At 39.7% G+C, this 20,002-nt stretch overlaps 1 long non-coding RNA gene across 1 annotated transcript in view; it reads right to left on the reverse strand.

The window, feature by feature from the left end:
- Positions 1–20,002, reverse strand: part of LOC306990091 — a 29,109-nt gene that overhangs the window by 5,692 nt on the left and 3,415 nt on the right. Inside the window, exons 2-3 of the long non-coding RNA XR_013795815.1 lie at positions 208–334; positions 24–52 (exon numbers count right to left, since the gene is read on the reverse strand). This is a non-coding gene — a long non-coding RNA (uncharacterized lncRNA). The remainder of the gene's footprint in view (positions 1–23; positions 53–207; positions 335–20,002) is intronic.

Genomic DNA, 20,002 nt, shown 5'->3' on the forward strand with positions numbered 1-20,002 from the left:
ATTGTTTCCCCCCCCCCTCGAACCTGATGACAATTTGACCACTTTCAGTCTCCTGGTGTGAAAGCCAAGCAGCGAGGGTTGATTGCATCATTTATAAGAAAACAAAGAGAGGGAGGGGTGCATGTCAAGTTTAGACTGAAGGCTGTCACCCGGTTTATCAATTTCATACCACTCTCGTGCTTTACAGTACTGTAAAAGTTTACTGACCTTGCCGCGCCAGAGAGCTCAACCTTCACACTGCGTTCCTGACAGATCCTCGGATAGCAGGAGGCAGATTGGACATTCATAGTGAGGGACCTGAATCCACCGCTATCCTGCCACATCTGAGTGTGAGCTTACAACGTAAAAAAAACAAGTTGGAGAAATGACACAGAAGAGGCTACAGTATGGGGGGATGATGAAATATTAAACTGCATGGTGAGGTTCTGTCCGAAGCTAAAATAAAATAGGAAAACATCAGATTGGTGTTCATCTCTCACACTTTTATCCTCCAACCCCTTCGCCCCCCCATGCAAGACACTTCTAACAAGTATTTTAATTACCGCCTCTTACACCAGCTTCTAGGTCACCATGTTCTGCTCGGCTAATGTAAATAATTCACCAGCAACCAACTGGGTACATTTCTGGACTGAAAAGAGCTGCCTGCCACACGTGTCTATTCTCCTGGATCATACTGGCGTTGGCTCGCCGGGCCAAACACCGAGGCATGAACAGCCAGCAGTCTCAGTGAGAACATTGGCCATAGAGCGCAGTGTGAGGGAATTCATTGAGGGGTGTGCAATGTCAGGGAGTGACTCATCTTGTCTGACTATTCCAGGACAAAGAGACGATAACAGACGACTCACCGGGGAGCTGTCTTCTCCCACTATTCACAGTCCACCGCACTCTCTGTACTCTAAAGTTGGTCAGAGGGGGTAGAGAGTTCGAGTCAGTGAATCACAATACTGATGTAAACCTCTCGAAAGTGTCACGGGGAAGGGGGGAACGGACGCGGATGGGCGTTGAGTAGGTTTGTTGACGCCAAAAGGGGCCGAGTCAAGCTTGTTGGCGGTAAGTGACGTAAATATGAGGTGAGAATTCCACCATACTCCGGTGGGATACGGATAATGCTACAACAGATCACTGGTACTGGGACTCATGCACTTGTTCATGTGGAAGGCAGGAGCGAGGTGTACATGTGGTGCCCTTGAGACCAGGGTGAATGTGCCGTCAAGTATATGATGTCATGAGTGTCACTGTGTCAACGATCACACACACAACCTGCCTGAATTATTCAACTGCACTGAATGACATTAAATATAAAGGCACAAATCGAATTTGCTCTAGAAACTCATGCAGAAATACAAGACACAAAGACAATACGAGGGATAGGAATCATAAAGAATTGAATGATTCCAGTTCATGTTCAAATTTGGGTTCCCAAACTAAACTTTTAGTACTTTTAAGGCAAACAAAAAATATATTTGAAATTCCATTGATAAATTATGATATGTCTTAAATTTATTATAGAAATTATAATACATTTTAAACGATTTTCAGAAAAAGTCTGTTTACACATACTGTAAAAAGTTGCTGCCTTAAATTTGTAAGTACAATCAACTTTGATTTTTAAGTCATTTCAACTTAAATTACATTAAACTGACTTTTAAAAAGTAGTTGAATAACTTATGGAAAAAAGTTGAAATTGTTTTTTTTTTAACAACTTATTTTGATGTAAAAACATGTTGTCAACTTATTGATCATGTGTATGTTTATACACATTTTCACATACAACGAGTCAGCTGTATGTGTTTGATTCACTAAAAAACCCTGACTCATTAGAATCATTCAAACCACACTGGTTTTGCTGTATGTTTTTGATTCATTAAAAGAACCTGTTCACAAGAGTCAATCATTCGGGAATCAAGACTTACACTTGTAAATCCTGGTTTAGCATGTTTTGCGCTGTGATTTAATTTTAGTAGCAAAGTTGTGTCAATGTTGAGTATTACAAGAAACTTGGGAGTAGTTTAGCATGGTCCACTCCGGCGGAAGAACGAACGCACAAGAACAGTTAATGGAAATGAACTATCATTCTTTTTGTCTTTTTTCCAGAAATTCTAGAATTCCAGCTATACACAATACACACTGTTACTATTTGAGTTTAGTCTCTTTCAGCATGAGACCTGTTCTTAGCCAGCTAGCGTAAACATATCAGCAGTCAACGCCCTACAGCTGAGGCAAATAAGCCCCTGAATCAATTAGTCCTGAATGAGGCTCCTATAGTAATGCTAATGAAGCACTGATTGACCACAGTGTTATCTGTCCTGTTAGAGGGCTGGCCTGAAGCTCTTGCCTGCAGGTGCCCTCTTGCTGAAGGAGATAGAAGGGCACAGATTCAAGTAAAACACCCCAAGTGTATTATTGGCTACTACCGCAGTGTGACAAACTTTTCTCAAGTTATATCATTTCCTCATGCGGTCGTTCTCTGAGCATGGGAGGAAGGTTAATGAGTCAATTCATTACCATTGTTTTGTGAGTCTGCGCATATGTTTGTTGGGCTCTTTTGTCCCAGAGAATCTTGAGAGCTCTTGAGGAAAATCCTCCACAGATGGAGCAAGAACAACTTCCCAGACTTTGGTCCCATCATGCTTTGTGACAGACAGACAAAATACGTTTGTCACAGATACTTGAGACACACATCTTGTCAGCACACAAGGACCATACAAGAACACCGGAGTCAGCAAGTCCTTTAGCTAACCGCCATTCATTTACCCGAGAATCTTTTATACGGTATATGCAGCTTTGCCTTTTAACCCCCATCAACAGCACGGAAATGTGTGCTTGAATATACAGAATAAAATAAATCTTATATAGGTAGGACTATTGTTACTAAGGGTAAGTGATATCACAATGCAACAAAGGGAGACAAATGCAAAGTGAATCTTTCACATTAGAAATGATGTGCTACATCCACTTTCATTAAGCTTCAGCTATACACATAATGTGCATACAACTACAGTGAAAACTACCAAAGAGTATGTCTATCTTCATGCTAGAAAGACATGTCTTGTTGGTGACATACTTTTCATGCTCCTGTGTATCGCAGGAAGAATGCAGAAAAATCTCTCCCTCAGTATCATGATGTAGCAGCTGATAACATTGAATTACAGCAGACAGCAGTCCTTAAAAACACATAGATGATGTGCAATATTAATCAGATTGCATTAGCAAGTGATCTTTTGAGCTCCTGTAGTATCTAATGGAGTTTTTATGTTCTTCAATGACATTGATCAGGGCGAGTAGGCTGGATGGGGGAGGACAAGGTGATGAACATGCACCAGGAAGATGCCGTTTTAAAAATCTGGTTGAAACCGTAACTATAAGCCATTTCATTGTTTTTCCTCTCATCAATGGTGTATTTTTCTAGCAACATCTCTTATTTGGACATCAACAAAAGATTTCTCCAGCATGAACCCCCTCAGGGCTGCAGGTCTCACCTGGGTCTGCAGTGCAAGCAGAGCTGTATATAAATAGGCAGGTATCCTGAGAGCTTTGACACATTCACATGAAAGTTTCATTCGCAGAGAGGAGCTGAGGTGGAGGATGTTGTGGAAAGGAGAATTTTCTAGGGAGCCAAGATCAAGTTCCACGTAACACCAATATTTTATTATCTTGCTCTAAGTTTAACTTATTACAAAATAGATGTGACAAAGGACAGCATCTGTTCACATTAAACGAATGTTAAAATAAAACACTTTAAATGAAATGCAAAAATGTTTTTTTAATGCTTTTTTAAGGTTAAAATTATAGTTTACTCAAAACATGTATGCCTGACTTTAGTTTATTCCGTGTTTTTTGTCCAAACAGTATGGAAAATCATTGCTGTGAAAATCATTGCTGTCCAAAACAACACCGGACAGCAGTGACTTTGATTGAATGCAATCTAAAAAAAGAAACTTAAATAAATGCATGGTTGCAAGTTAAAAAAAATCTAATTTATTGATTTTGATGCGCTTTGTTCACAATGTTAATCATTACATAAACGTAATATTGTGTAATTTAAACATTAACTGCATTTATTGATTTAAAAAAGTTGTTGTAACTTGATATGGCCAGTGGCTTTCTAGTTCCCATGCTTTGCATATACTGGATAAGACGGACTTGTTAGTGTTTAGCCGCTGTTATGTTTGACATTTAAAAAAGTTTCTGTTATGTTCAAGTTTTTTTAGTTACCATCTTGCTGAAGAGTAGTGTGGCTGGCTTGACGGTGGCTACATGATGGTATTGCATTGACCAAGAGCAATGATTGTGCTAATGCCAGTGACCAATAATATCATGCTTGTTAGAGATGTGGAAAACTAAGTGTTAATTTGAACTGAAATAGATACAAATTAATTGGGTTCAGGACCACCACTTAATTACATTGAAAAATTAGTTTGAACAACTTTTAGTAATAAAGTTGGTTTATGATCGTTCCTCTAACTTTTTGGTTTGTTGGTTAAACATACTGTAATTTCAGTGGATGTCATAACTAAATAAACTCAAATATTTGTATTAATTTATTTTTGGTAACACTTTATTATACAGTGTCCTTGTTACATACATAATATGCTACACGTATAGTTATATAATAACAATAAACATACATAATTATTATTGTATTTGTTTATTTAAAAGGATCCCCATTAGGGACGCCAAGACGACAGCTAGTCTTCCTGGGGTCCGTTCAAACAATACATACCAAACCAACCAATTACAATCACAATTACACCCAAATATATCATATGTAAATACACATAAAAGAACAAGAAAAACAAGTTTATTTGTTTTTATCCAGTTATACAATTTACTAATCTCACAAGATGGAACATGATTAAGCTCTGAACATGTAGGGGCTGCATAATAAAGAGTAGTATCATCAGCAAACATAGTCAATGTAGCCTTACTGAGGCATATCATTTGTAAAAATTTAAAACAACAAAGGTCCAAGACAACTTCCTTGAGGAACCCCACAATCCAGGGACTTACTACAAGATAATGCACCGTTAAAATAAACTCTTTGCGACCTCTCCGACAAATAGCTCTTAAACCACTTGATTGCTGAGGAAGTAGAACCATAACGAATAAGTTTGGAAATCAAAATTTCATGGTCGATCACATCGAAGGCAGCACTAAAGTCCAGTAGTAGTGTACCCACCAGCATTGAGTTATCAATTGATGTTAACCAGCTATCCGACATTTGTGTCATTGCAGTGCAGGTGGAATGACCATGCCTATACGCATGCTGAAACATCGTAGTCAAATCATTGTTAGAAAAGTAATCTTGCACTTGCTCAAATACAATCTTTTCCAATAATTTACTTAGAATAGGCAGAATGCAAATAGGCCTACTATTTGGACCACAAATACTTGAAACTACCCCGAATTAAACCAAAATCCCTAGATGCATGTACTTACATTAATATTACTTAAATGTATAATTGCACTATAACATGCACACCTTAACATAAAGTGTAACCTTATTCTTTTCTTTTCTTTTTTGGGCCAACACATTTGTTTTTAGAGTGTGGACTAAAACAGCTGAAACATTCTTCAAAATGTCAAATATCGAGAAGATTCATCCATGTCTTTGTTACTATGCTAAACGCCCTTGTGCGCACAGTTATGCAGAAGCATATCTATCAAGAATAGTGAAGTGAGATGTCACTTCCAGCCACACAAAGGTAATTCCCGTACCTCCCAATGAGAGCAGAAGAACAAGACAATAATGATATTACCAATTAGCTGCACACGTCAAATGTCACCGTCATGTTTGGTTGCTTTGTTTGTATGGTGTTAATAATGGGAGCATCTGCTCATGGTACATTTCAACCTGGGTCTTTATCTCCTGCCAACAGCAGACTGAGAGAACCCACTCGGTCTACTCACTGCCTACATTCTATTGATTCTCCTAAAACCCCCAACAATGGTATTTGTATGCCGGTTTATTCTGTAGTAACGTAGATATGCCAGGCAGAATTAAAGTGGGCCAAACAAACGCGGCGGGCACTGGCTAATTATGCTCTGAGATTGTGTGTGCGCGTGAGAGAAACAAATGAGAGGTTCAATTTGATATAACCCGCGGCTTTTCCGTCAGGCATCTTGCTAAGTACTTTCAAGTCTTTGTGAGGAAATAATTGATTTGTGGATGTGCCTCGGGGTGTGTGTGAAAAACGTATTATGATATTTGTTGAATAATAGCAAATAATCATTTGCGGGGAGGGAGGGCTGGTTAATGGATTACTGACTAATGGAGAAAAAGTGATTGACAGTTGGGTCACATTGACAAATCGTGCCTGTCTGATTACTTATTCAGCGGAGGTGAAATAAAGATGCTATGCGCTCAGTGATGCTGAATATTTATAGTCTCAGCTGGATTGAAAACTGTGTGTGTTTACTTGAGCAAAGTGCCTTTGAGAAATAAATGTTTGGTCATATTTCCTCCAAGACTTGCATCCCACCCCCTCCCTCTCAAAACTAGCAGCAGCTCATTTCTGGAGTCATACCTACAGTAATGATGTCAGGTCTAATCTGAACAGGGAGACAGCAGAGAGGATATTGAACAGTGGAAAGGTTAATCACCACTGCCTGGTTAGCCAGGGAAGACAAGCTAATTCCTCCAAAAGGCAAATGGCACACAGCCCTATCGGAGAGCAGATAAGCAGTGTTAATACACAGGCAGAATGGGGACTCAAGGGCTGAGGCTCTGTTATCGGCCAGCCCTGAGACGGGGCGACCTGGAAACAGCCCAGCCCCTGCCCTGAGCACAAAAAAAAAAAAAAACTCAGACAGCCTCTCAAGCAGAACTATCACGAAACCCTGACCCCCCAAAACCATCCCCCAGATCAGACTCATTCACAGACCACGGCAGAATCCAACCCCCAATTTTTCCCACCCAAGCGCAGACCCCCAAAACTAGCCTATTAGGTGGCATAGCTAATTGGAAGATCAGGCGAAGGCATTAAAAGATAAGATACTCTGGCAGCTTGCCTGAAGTGTGGATCAGCACACCAATAGGAAACTATCAAGTTTTTGTGAAGACCGCTGTGTGAATGCAGCCCTGAAATTGTCTGGTTAACATTAGCAAATACATTAAGATGCGATACTGCCGAATCCAAGGCATAAAATTAGCCGCAATCTCCGATTTCCCCTCTCGCTCTCTTGAGAGCGCACAAATACGCACATAGGAAACTCATCAGCCATTGTTTCTTAATGTGGTATGAAATCCCATTTTCTGGTCTATGCAAATTGCTAACCTACCACAGGATAAGCCTGGTTTTACATTGTAGCTCTTTCATTCAGCACGTTACGGTGTCACTGTGGAGGTATAAGCCCTTCAACCCCACCATCAAGTATCTGCTGTTAGACGGATGCCTTTGCCGAAGTAAAAAGTAGGTTTATAAACGCCGTTTCATTATCAAGCACACTTTGAACAAAATGGAACTTGCTGGAGGATATCTCCATTATTAAAAAGGCTTTATTTCCAGTGGAAAGTGAGAGATGAAGAAGGTCAAATAGATGGCAGTGGGAGAGTTATTGTTAAACAATAAGGAGGTTGAGGATTTTGTGAATAATGGATTAATATACAATGAGCGGCTAATTAGCATTATCTAGAAAATCTCAGTGAATGCTCTAAAGGCCAGATCCGACAGATTTATCCACAGGAAGAAACCTTAACAGCTGCTACTAAGAATATTCTTGCAGATATACATAGCGACCGTGTCTGTTAAGCTTAAAAAAGGACAAATAATAATAATACAAAAAGTTATTATTTATATTTTGAATCAGATCTTTTCTATAGATCATTTGGTCCAATTCACGAAACCGTTCTGACTGATTCTTTCATAAATTCACATTTATTTGTATAGCGCTTTTCACAATACACATCGTTTCATAGCTTTACAGAAAATGCACGAGTCCACATTACAATTTAGAGTAATCTGTGATCAGAGGTAACTGTCTAAGTTATGTATTTCAGAAATGTACATTAGATGTATGTCTAGATTAAATGTACTAATGTAGAGTTAGCTACAAATGTATTAATTTTAACAATGTAATAATTTAAGGCAGAAACAAATGAGCGCATTTAAATAATGAATGCTTATTTTTAAACAAACGATTATGACAGAAATCAAATTATAGAACTCAAAGACTTAATTGAGCCTGGAATAATGACTTAAATGTTATTCTGTTCCTCACACAAAGCTATCATTTGACTTCAGAAAACTCAGAATAGAGTGCATGAGTCATATAAACTTTTTATTGTGCTTAATCCTTTTTTAAAATATATTTGGACAGTAATTAAAAATAATATTAATTAGAAAATGTTAGTTATATTTAAGTAAGTAAATTATAAAATCAATATATTTATGGGCTTTTTGTATATGTAAAAAATATTCACTACATTTAAATTCTTGAAATTAGTGAGATTTTTTTTTAAGAAAATGAATATTCTTATTTCAAGAATGCATTAAACTGATCAAAAGTTGACAGTAAAGACATTTATAACGGTACAAAATATTTATATTTTAAATACATCTTTCGAAATTTCTTTTAATCAAAGAATCTTGAAAATGTTTTATCACGGTTCCTCAAAAAACACAATTTGCACAATTGCACAATTAATCGGCACAATTGTTTTCAACATTAATAATAAGAAATGCTTGTGGAGCAAAACAGCATATGATTTCTGAAGGAATTATTAAGTCATTATTAAGACTGGAATAATGATGCTGAAAATTCAGCTTTGCCATCACATAAATACATTACATTTTAAAACACATTAAAATAAAAAAACTGTTATTTTAGATTGTAATACATCCCCATTAATATCTATGAAATTGCATAATCTTTTTTTTTAAATGATCTATACCTTTACTAAGGGCTTACCCTTAGTAAATTGAGTTTTGATTCACGTTAAGAGTCAGAAGCACTACCATAAACATTCGTGCCCGGATCTGTGTTGACATGACAGTGCCCTCCTAAACAGCTTCAATCTGTTCTCTCCTTAATTGGGGGAAGTAACTCCGGTATGTCATCGGCAGAGCTGTGCCGGGGTGAGGGAGGGGAGGCGTGGGACGTTTCGCACAATCGCAGGGTCAATGAAGTTGTACTTCTCCCCTCTGAGCACCGCTAATTTGCTGGAGGAAGTGCTGACAGGACCTTTCTGTGCCGTGTTTTCCTTTCACAGCTCCACCTCTCTTTTTCTAGCAGACCTCCCGTTACAGATCTGGAGTGGTGGGAATCCAAAGGGGCCAGAGCGTAGAGAGAGAAGGCCATTGGTAATGATCCACTTCACATGGGCGTTTATGAGCCAGGGGAAAAAAGGGAAAGAGAGAGAGAGCTGGAGAGAAAGGGAGAGAGCTGATTTTGGGACCCTGAGAAAGACTTGCTCGACAAAGCCTGCTGGTAGAGAGCCGCATTTAAGGGCATTCTCCTGCAGCGCGCCGGCCCCTCGCTGCAATGGGCCACTTAACACAAGAGCACCTCTCTCACCTGCCAGGCAAACACTGCAGCCTTACTGTTTACTACCACCAACCCTCAAGCCCACTCTGGACTCATCTGCCCCAATTTAGCCAGACTGAGGTGCTGCTAAATATTTGGCTCGCTCAAACAAAAGGGTGACAAATACAAGGGGCACAAAGGAGGTATGAAGTAGGCATGAGTAATCCGCAAACGGCACGGCCGCGTGCGTGAACGTCGTATTGCATCATGACGTTTTCAACGTGAATTAAAAACAAGAAATACCAAGTCGGAAGTAAAATAAGCAATGGAAAGAAAATGTGTGAATGTGTTCAAGGAAAAAGAAGACTAGATGACAACAGGTCCATGTGTGGTCAGAGGAAGCAACTAATACAAAGCAAACCACACAGCTCACAAGAAAGACAACAGCGCTCTGATACACCCAGAATACAAACAAAGACAAAAAGAAGCCATCTCTTTAAGATATTAAGAAATGCCTACTCCACCCTTCAGCCTCGTCTCCAACCCAGCTCTTTTTACCATTTGGACAATGACTTCCTGCTTCCAAATTAACCACCATTCTGACCCAAGAGGCCCCTGTCTCTATTGAGTGGCCCTCTAAGCCCCCGAAAAGTTACCCCAATTTCCGCTTTGCTTTTGTGCTGTGTTTGGTCAGACTGAAAAGCTCAGTTAGGGCATTGTTGCAGTGCGGGACAGAAGGAGAGAGGGACATTGTATAACATGATCTCCTTTAAGGTGGTTCTGATTGTTGGGAGCAGCATGGGTCTGAACCCAGAGGACAGAGCCCAGGATATGACCCATAACTTTCCAGGAGAGAGGGATGCACGATAATGAGTACTTTATTTTTTTTACACAGGAAGTGGTTAAAACGCACATCTCTGGCTCTCCGTTCGCCCCTTCCAGTCCCTGTTTAAGGAATCTGAAATCAAGTGCCTTTGTGTAAATCATAACACAATCAGTGACAATTCAATTGTGGAAGGTGTCACGCATACAATAATAAAGTTGGACTGATTGACTGATGGGGAATTTTACAGTTCATTATCCAATCAGACGCCAGCGTCGTGATGGGTGCTTGTCACTCGGGGAACTCTCCTGGCGGGGGCAGATGTCACTCTGATGCTGTTAAGATGACAAGCGCCAGAGGACAGTGCGGAGAGACTGACATTTTCTCTTCCCTCCCTCCGATGAATGGAGCGACGAAAGAAAGGGGAAAAGCGAGCGGAACAAGAGGACGCTGCTGCGTGACAAGCTCCATTCTGGCATTTGAATTAAACCTCAGACGGAGGAAAATAAGACAAAGAAAATAACACGGTCTGACAGCATTATCATCGTGTTTATACTCCTCTAGTTAGATATACGCGGAGTGGTGGCAGAATGGAAGCGTTACAGGTTTACATTATTCCCCCTATTGAAACACTCTTATCTCTGTTCTGTTACGAGAATACGAGAGCGAAATGAACTTGGCAGAATAAGTAGAAGTGGCATGCAGGTGAAAAACAAGTAGGAGAATGCAACGGGAATGAGCACGTGGAAAACAAACAAACAGGTAAAACGAGAAAAGCAGGAAAAGAGGGAAAGCACAGAGCGATCTCTATCTACTCAGACTGAGGGCCCCATTAACTTGACCACATGCCCTTTGCACACAAAGGCTGCAGCCCTCAACTCCTCCCATCCAATTATGTGTGATTAGGCTGAGTGTGCTGTGTCAAGATGGAGGGTAACAATAAAGACATGTCACCCTCTCTTTCGGGTCCCTATACTGTTCTATTCACGTACTCCAGCTCAAAATGCACATGTCCGTGCAACTGTGGTCACAACATGGACGTTACATCAACCGCCACACCTTCCAGGGCGCAACGGTCACCTCCGTCACGCTTTTTTGCGGTTACCATGGGTGCGCTGTTTAACGGAGAGGGCCCTTGTGTTGATTCATTGGTGACTCAAACTGCAGAGCTGAATGATGTTTTCAGAGGCGGCGAAGGAGGGGAGTGCGCTCAATTAGCAGCCTCGTTAGAGGTAGTGATTAGCGAGGTCTCGGCTCTGAGAGAGGCCCCCCTGGGGCACGAGCGGGGCCACTGCCACTTCAGCGCCGTCGCCGCAGGAACCCCCAGCGCGTCCCACAAACCCCACATGATAACAGACAACTTTTGTTGTGCAACTGTTTCTGGTAATTATCAAGGCAAGGGCTGAAATGATACGCTAGCATTAGCGATGGAGAAAACACAGCCATCGTAGGTTACTAGAGGGAAGAACGATTAGCAACCCAGGAAATTAGAGCCTAGAAAATCACAGATGAAAATATACATTCATCGGTGGGAGGGGAAAAAAAAAACACCCAACGAGTTTAAAAGAGTTTTGCGACGACGAGAAAATGTGTGTGATTCTGAACTGCCGTATAACTATGCTGAGGAAAAACGGGAGAGGGGGGCTGAAGGGGGGGGCGATATTAAAATTCATGACTCTCGCCAGCATTTGTATAAGAAAAAGATTAAGAGGGGCCCGGGTGGAGAAAGAAGCGGCATTATCAGCTTCTCTCCTGCACTGAGCAGCCCGTCTCTCTGTGCTGAGACTCGGGGGTTAAGAGGATAACTGCCCTTCTGCTGGACACCACAGCTGCCTCTGCACTCATATCCTGCTCCAGACACATCACATCATTCCCTGAGGATATAGAGTATTCACTCAAGAATATGCATTCACACAAAACTGACAAACAAACAAACAACAACAACACTACTACTAACAATTAAAATAGGGTCATGAATGTGGCCTGATGGGCAGTGCACATAGTCTGAAAACAACAACAAAACAAAAAATGAAACAAAATGGAACAAAAACAAAATGGAACAAAACAAAATGGAACAAAACAAAAATAAAAGAAACAAAACACAACAAGACAAAAAATGGAACTAAACAACACAAAACTAAAGAAAACTAAACAAAACAGTTATTATTTCTAATACAGGTGAACTAAAAATGGTACCTATGAATGAATTTGATTATTTATATCAAATTTACATAAGAATTTGCTTTAAAGGGAAGCTGGTCAGCTCCAGAATGCATTAGTTTTTATTTTTTTAATGGGTTTGTTTGATATTACCTTTAATAAAACATTACAAAGTCAGAGGTCAGTCAATGTTGTATATACTAATTACAATTTATGTAGAAAGATGTTTTTTCCCATAGTGAACAGTTGGGGGGGGGGGGGGGGGGGTTAAGTAGTGTTAATATGTGAGAATAAAAAAATAAAAAAAAACAGTTCAAGCAGAGTGAGCGGTCTTAAGGTCTGGTATTAGCGACCTCTGCAAAATGGAGCTGTTAGGCAATTCTCCGGAGACTGGTGAGAGGTGCTGCTCCATTATGTGTGCATGTATTCCCAAGGCAAACAAAATCAGCTCCCATCTTAACAGGCTCAGTATTGCCGCCTGCTCTGTCTGACAGCAGATAAGAGGAACGATTCAATCAGGGGCTAATCCTCACCTGCCCGTCCCAGACCGCATGGGTTCATCTGCATACTTCACCCTCAGCATCCTGGCCATGAGAGTCAAGTTTCCACTGTTTGTACATGAATGGGTGGAATGAGTGAATAAATGAACTAGGTGTGAGAAGAGTGAGAGGAAAAAAAAGAAAGAATGAAACAAACAAACAAACAAATAAATAAATAAAACAAACACACAAAAACAAAACTAAAACAAATACATACATTAAAACAAACAAACAAAAAATTAAGAACAAACTCAAATAAACATGAAGCAAAACAACAACAACCTAACAACAAACATGCAAGCAAGCAAAAAACAAATAAAAACAAACAAACTGAAAGAAACAAACAAACGAAAACAGAGGGGGAAAAGAACAGAAACAAACAAAACAAAGGTGTGACAATATGACTACTAGCTGACCGTGGTATAACCTCACCGCTGCTCCTCAAATCTGGAAGGAGGTGCAGGTAACCTTACCAGGTACTTAATCCCAGGCTCTAATTGGAGTGAAACTCTACCGGTCTCCCTGATCCTGGGCTCAAATTGGAGGGTAACTCCACCTGACTTATTAATCCTGCATTCTAATTGGCTGGTAACCCTAGCTGGTGAACTAATGTGAATTTCTAAGTGCCACACATTGTGCCATGTGTCTCAAAAATATCTATCAGTGCACTGACTGATGGTATTCTATGTCACTCTATTCAAAGGTGCTGGTTTTCCCCACACTCTCTCACACCTTTACAAGTTCATACCTGCACTATAAACTCTCTTCGTCCTGTTATGCCACTGATTTTAAAATAGGAATTGAGCGAGTAGATAGGTTTGTAAATGTGTTTTTAACAATTGACAACAAATGAACTGGTTCAAAATGCATCGTCTCTATATAAAACGTGACTATCTTCTGGATCGATTCTTTTTATTCTCATTAGGCCAGTGATTCATTTTGCTGCATGAGCACATCAAACATTTTTTTTTTTTTTTTTACAAATGAGTAATTCTGCTTCAATGCATAAAGTGTCCATCTAATTTCTTTTCACTTTAACAAAAGAGAATTTAAACAGTTCAGCTTTTTTATCTACAGCATATGTGCTGCTGAGCGATTTGAGGCAAGAGTTCATAGATGAAAGTGTGATATTCAAGTGTTGGAGTGCTGTTGTTTCTCAGCAGAGATACTGACAGATAGAGACTGACGGTTTTAAATCAAAAACATGGCACGATAACAGAGCAAAGAATCCCCCCAGGCCGGTCAACCCCACTTACAACAAACATAACGGAATAATAATAATGTAATATATTATTATCATAATCATCAGCCCACCATTTTTTCCTAAATACTCTCAAACACATTACCTTTTTGAGAATATATATATTAAAAAATGCCTGATAATTATCATATAAAAACAAAAGTGATTTTATGGTAAGGGTCTGTTTTTAATATGGAATAAAAATCCTATTGTTTCTTATTAGTCAAATGTGATAAAACAGATTTTTGATGTTTTTCTTCTTGTACGCTCTATTAGATTAAAGAGTCAATCCTGCACTGATATGCTGATTTTCTGTCTTTAAGAGGATTGGGCAAATGTCTAACATTTCAGGTTATTAAATAATTATTTTGTTATAAAAACGACTGTAAATTCTCTATGATATTTCACTGATGTTATTATGGTTGTTTTTAATTAGAGGGGAGCTTAAGGTTGATAAACAAATATCCCAAAAACAAAAACAGCTGTCCGGTGTGCCACACACAGCTGTTTCCTTACCAAAGAGATTAGCGTCTTCACCAGACACACACACACAATCATTCGATACATCATAAACTGTACCATAAACCCCAGCAATCAAAAAAACTATTATTTTATGCCAGCCAAATTCATACGACACGATAACAGATTGCTCCTCCAAATTTCCATGTGAACGTACGGCCAAAAAACACAACGGATGTAATCACTGGCAGTGGGAGAGAGAAAAAAAAGTATGCACATACAGATTCAATTTGCGATCTTGCTTTTCAAGTGCAAAAATGAGAATTGAGTGAGGTAAATATGAGCACTGTCTCTCTCTCTTCCTCTTTTCCCGCCTGCGTGTGCGTGTGCCTCTAAAAAAGGGTTACAAATGAGAGTCAGCCCCCAGAGAGTATTCAATTTGCTCCTTATTTTCTCAGACAAATGTGTCTCTTTATCAAAGTGAATAGTCCAACCCAGGAAAGATAAACAACAATCTCATTCAGCGCTTAATGTTTTCCCCTTGCACTGCACCCAACTCAGCCCTCTCTTATCTCACTGCCTGGGTGCCAAGGGTCTCGGCGTAGATTAGCCAAAGGCATCAGACAGATAAGGACTATAAATCCAAATTGCATATGAAAAATATTAAAGCATTATGATGTATTAATCTAGTCATTGCATTATTTATCTTAATCGTTGAGTGGCAGTGTGCAAGCTACTCGGCACAATGAGAGAGGACACCTCATCTTGTGATGGGTTTGAGAGGAATTACATCACCCGTATCAAGAGCGCCCGTGCTATTAGCGGCCCGCTTTCATTCCGAGCCGCAGCTGCCACGGTCTTTTAGCATTTCTAAACTACTGTACATTGCATGTAAGGGATGACAAGTTGAAGAACACATCATTAAATGCATCTGTCCGTCTGAACCCCCTCCTGACCTCCACGGTTTGGCACCGAGCGATCGCACCCCTCGTCTCAGCAGGGTAGGGGAGGAACTGTCAGGTCATCTCTGATGTCTGCCACGCTGGCCGCACATCTCCCCATAATCTGCCTTAATCTCTCGCCTGCTCACCTAATCAGAGCAATGAAACCTGAGTGATCAGCCGGAACAATGGGAGAGAAGAGCATTTGCTAAATTACTCAGCTAAAATCATATGGTGCCGCACACTTATTCCAGTCAGTTATGTTACCAGTTGATGTTATAACCGATTAGGTGTTTATGGGTATGTGTGCTCTTGTGGAACTAATGGGGTTGACAGGATTTTTTTTTTTTTTTTTTTATCATTCACTTACACTGAATAGATTATTATCATGTGGTCTGCATTTCTGGTGCATCATGAGCTCTGCTTGTTTGAATATTAACCATGACTAGTGTATTGTTTTTTATTGTATTATTCCTTTCTCAAGCATAACGATTGCCATAAACTATATGAATCTGATGTGTAATTTCCTTTACAACGCCATTAAAGGAATTTTCTCGATTCAGCTCAAATCAAAAGCATAGCATAAGGTTGAAAAAATATTTTGGACTTGTTTATTGTTTTCTTTCAAATAAATCAAGGTTACAGTGAGCTACTTACAAAGGAAGTGAACGTGAAGCTTATTTTACAAAAGCACTTACATTAATTTTATTATTATTTGTTATTATAATATTTTACGGCTTAACTGAATTTTTTTTAAGGTCATTTGATAGTTATAGGCATTGTGTTACCATGGCACTGAAGTTGTAAAATTAAATCTAACTTTACACAGAAACGGATAGTAGGAGTTTTCTCCACCCAAACAAAATCACATTAACACACATACGGTTTATGTCTTATGGATTTACTTCTTTTTTTTTTTTTACTATCGTTTATGGATTGGCCTCATTCACTTCCATTATAAGTGCTTGTAACCCTTTATTTGTGTATTTAGCGCTGATGATAGAGCTTAGCTTCTATTGAACCCCGAATATTTTCTTTAAGGAATTTCCTCCAAAAAAAAAAAACTGCTTGCATAACTACAGGCAGCTCATATGTCTAAAACTTCCAAGTTTTCCATTTTCACATGAACTTGGAGCACAAAAGCCGGTTTTCACAGGAAACTCAAGACTGAGTGGAGTGTAATGTCCTTTGCATTAAAGAAATAATAAATTACTCATACGCCAGATCATAGAAACCCTTGAACAGATAAAAGGTATAATAGTATGTGTGTATGTGTGTGTGTTTGAAAAAAACTATTTATTTTCTCCTACTCACTATCAGTGCTTCATTCTCTTTCATTTGCGGCTCTGTGTGTTTTCCTCAATGGCTTATTCCCTGACTATTGATGCATGAAGATGTTTAAAACAATGAAATAATGCTGTCATATCAGACCAGAGGGGAAATGACATGAAGCAATATTCTTTGTTACATGGACCATCTGATAAGTGTCATTCTTGGGCGTTACAAGGGGGGGCAGAAATGCCCCTGGGCTCAGACGGGGTGGCAAGAGTGCGCCTTAGTGGCCTTTGGCCAGCATCACCACATGTGCCACATAATCAGAGCGTCACAGCATCAAAACCGACAGTAAGGCCTTTTACACGCACAAACATTCAAAGGCCGCCTGTCAATCATTCTGCTTCTTATTCCAGCCTGCTCTCAATCTATACCTCGCTTCCTCGAAACCATCACGGTTCCTCACTGAGTAAAGGGAATTTGAACACCAACCCTGAGCTCTCGGAGAGGAAGCTGTGATCACACTGCCGGGCTCTGATTAATAATCACTCGTTATTCACACTCACTACACTAAAATTACGCCTGGGGGAAACACTATTTCTGCCCACGGCGGGGTGCCCGGACCAGCCCCCCTTCAGCCAATCACGCTGCAAACTTACGGCCCCCTCAAACGCCATGCTCCGACGGTGCTCCTAATCTGCAAAGACAACAATGGAGACTAATTACACGTTTACGTCTTCAATCTCTCCTCTGAGTGTAAATACATGACAAGGAGGGAGTGGAGGAAGAGGAGGAGCGCCGTCGAACAGTTCAAAGTCAAAAGCTCTCTGAAGGACACAATGAAACACTTAAACGCAGATCCTCAAGTCCAACGTATTTTTTTCCTCGCCCTCAGTATCTGGCTCACTCAAATTCAGCTCGGTGCAGCAGGACATATTCAGATGCTCCGATAGGATTGTTCATCTGGCTTGAACTGTATCTGTGTCGGTGAGGAAAAACGGTCACAAAATCCTGACAATCTGGCAGCGCTTTTCTGTCCTTATGTTCTTTTTTTCTTACATTCTAATCATTAAGTCACATCAGTCAATAGCTTTATTATCTGCTTGCCTGCGAGCCTCTATCTTGCTATCGCCCTGTAGAGTAATTGCATTGTGACAGGGGATGATGGGGACTGAAGAGCCTTTCATTTGCAGGTTAGCGTTTATCAGGCAGAGCCATCGCACGGGGCTGTCACTCTGCCATCGGCTCGCTCGGCCTGCCTGATGTCCTTCATGTAACTTTGCACGACAGCAATTTTTTCATTTTGGCCTCTTTATCCTGGTGTTTATAGAGGTGTGTGTTTGGGCAGGGGACAGAATTCAGGAAGGATCCTGGATTAATATCATCAATTTCTGAAATTTTTGCAGACCTGTGCTAATTTTTCACTCTACATAGCAAAATACCATGTTTCCATGTCATTAAAAAGGCATACAATTTTTAATTAAAAGACATAAAAGATCAAATTTGTGACAAATGTATCATATGTTGCAAATCAACAGGTAGTCTGAGACCACTAGAGCATTTTTCCAATTCCATACAACATTTTTCATTACAAATAACATTATCAGCACATCAATTTCAATAAAAAGTTGAATACACTCCTTAGAGTGTAAAAAAGTTCTATAGATTATTAAAATGGTTTTCACACTAAGAAAAATAAATAAAAAATAAAGAACTGTTCACTGAAAGTTATTGAAAATGGTTATTCTATGGCATCACTGTGAAAAACAACAACATTTGGAACCTTTATTTTTAAGAGAACAGAAACAAATACATGCTTTTTTTTTATATATATATATAATGTGCATGTACTCCATAAGTTTATGTCAAAGCTGATGGTCATGTTCTCCAGGATGATATGCGAATGATGCAAAGAGCATCTTGCTCTTCATTAGAAGGAAATCAATAGTTTAGTCTAAAACTAGTGCAGAATTTTAAACAATTCTTCTTCATTTTACATCATAATTAGATAAAAAATTAAAACTTACACTTACAAAGTGAATTTTCTGTGCTTTCAGAGTTTTGTACCCCACTGCACTGCAACCTTCTTGCCTTTATAAAGCAAAATGAAAACAACAGTCACTCACCTGGAATGGACTGAATGATTTTATGTGTACTGACACTGAACACTGAAAGATTAAAAAGTAAATGTGCCAATCAATAGCTCTGGCGCAATCGGTGTCACAATTCCAGACAGCCCTTCTCAGCAAACCGTTGATATGAGTGCCCCTGAATAGAAATCATTGATTTATGGTCTTCTATCAATGTGTCCCTCTTCCCCTACAAATCCTCTATGCATTCCACTCTCTCCTTTGTATTCGTGCCCTTTTACGGTGCCCAGGTTCAAAAGAATTAACCTTGATTGGGATAATTGAGCCCAGGCCAAAGTGGATTGATTGTGTTTTATGAACCTGCTCTCTTCCTCTCAGTCTCTAGTCCCCCCACCTCCTTCCCTTCTCCTTCAGTGACAATTTACCTCGTCCCTTTCTAGCTGTCATCATCGCAGCCGAGATTTCATCTTTGTCCTTTTCTGTTCTTTTACTATACGATTTGAACAATTCAATGCCAAAGCAGCCACTGTATGACATTGTGAGATTGCCTGTAGCGCAGGCCTTTGGGTTTTACAAGACATTCAGGACAAAAGCTGAGTGGCAGCTATCTATTCGTCCTCACTCGCTGTGAAGGAATAGCCACATTTTATAAAAGCACAACATCACAACAGGAGAACTTTTCACCACGGTTCATCTGCACAAATTGAATTATAAGAGCAACAATGCTGGCCTGACCTTCAGCTGGTAGTGTAAGGATGGGAATAGTAAAGAAATCAATGATTCGGGTTATTTAACGGCTCCATCAATGCTTCTTTTAGCACTTTGTAAATAAAAAAAAATAAATTAAAAAAATGCAATTCCATTGACAAATGATGAAAGGAAGGAAAAAACGTGCACATAATTATTGCAAAAGATGCGTTTACACAGCCTTAATTACTTTCTTTTGTCTTTAAGGTAAATGCAATCCTGGCCTTGGCTTTATATTAAACAAGGCTAAACAAATAAAACAGTGG

This window comes from Phoxinus phoxinus, assembly GCF_949152265.1.
Source record: "Phoxinus phoxinus genome assembly, chromosome: 21".
NCBI lineage: Eukaryota > Metazoa > Chordata > Actinopteri > Cypriniformes > Leuciscidae > Phoxinus > Phoxinus phoxinus.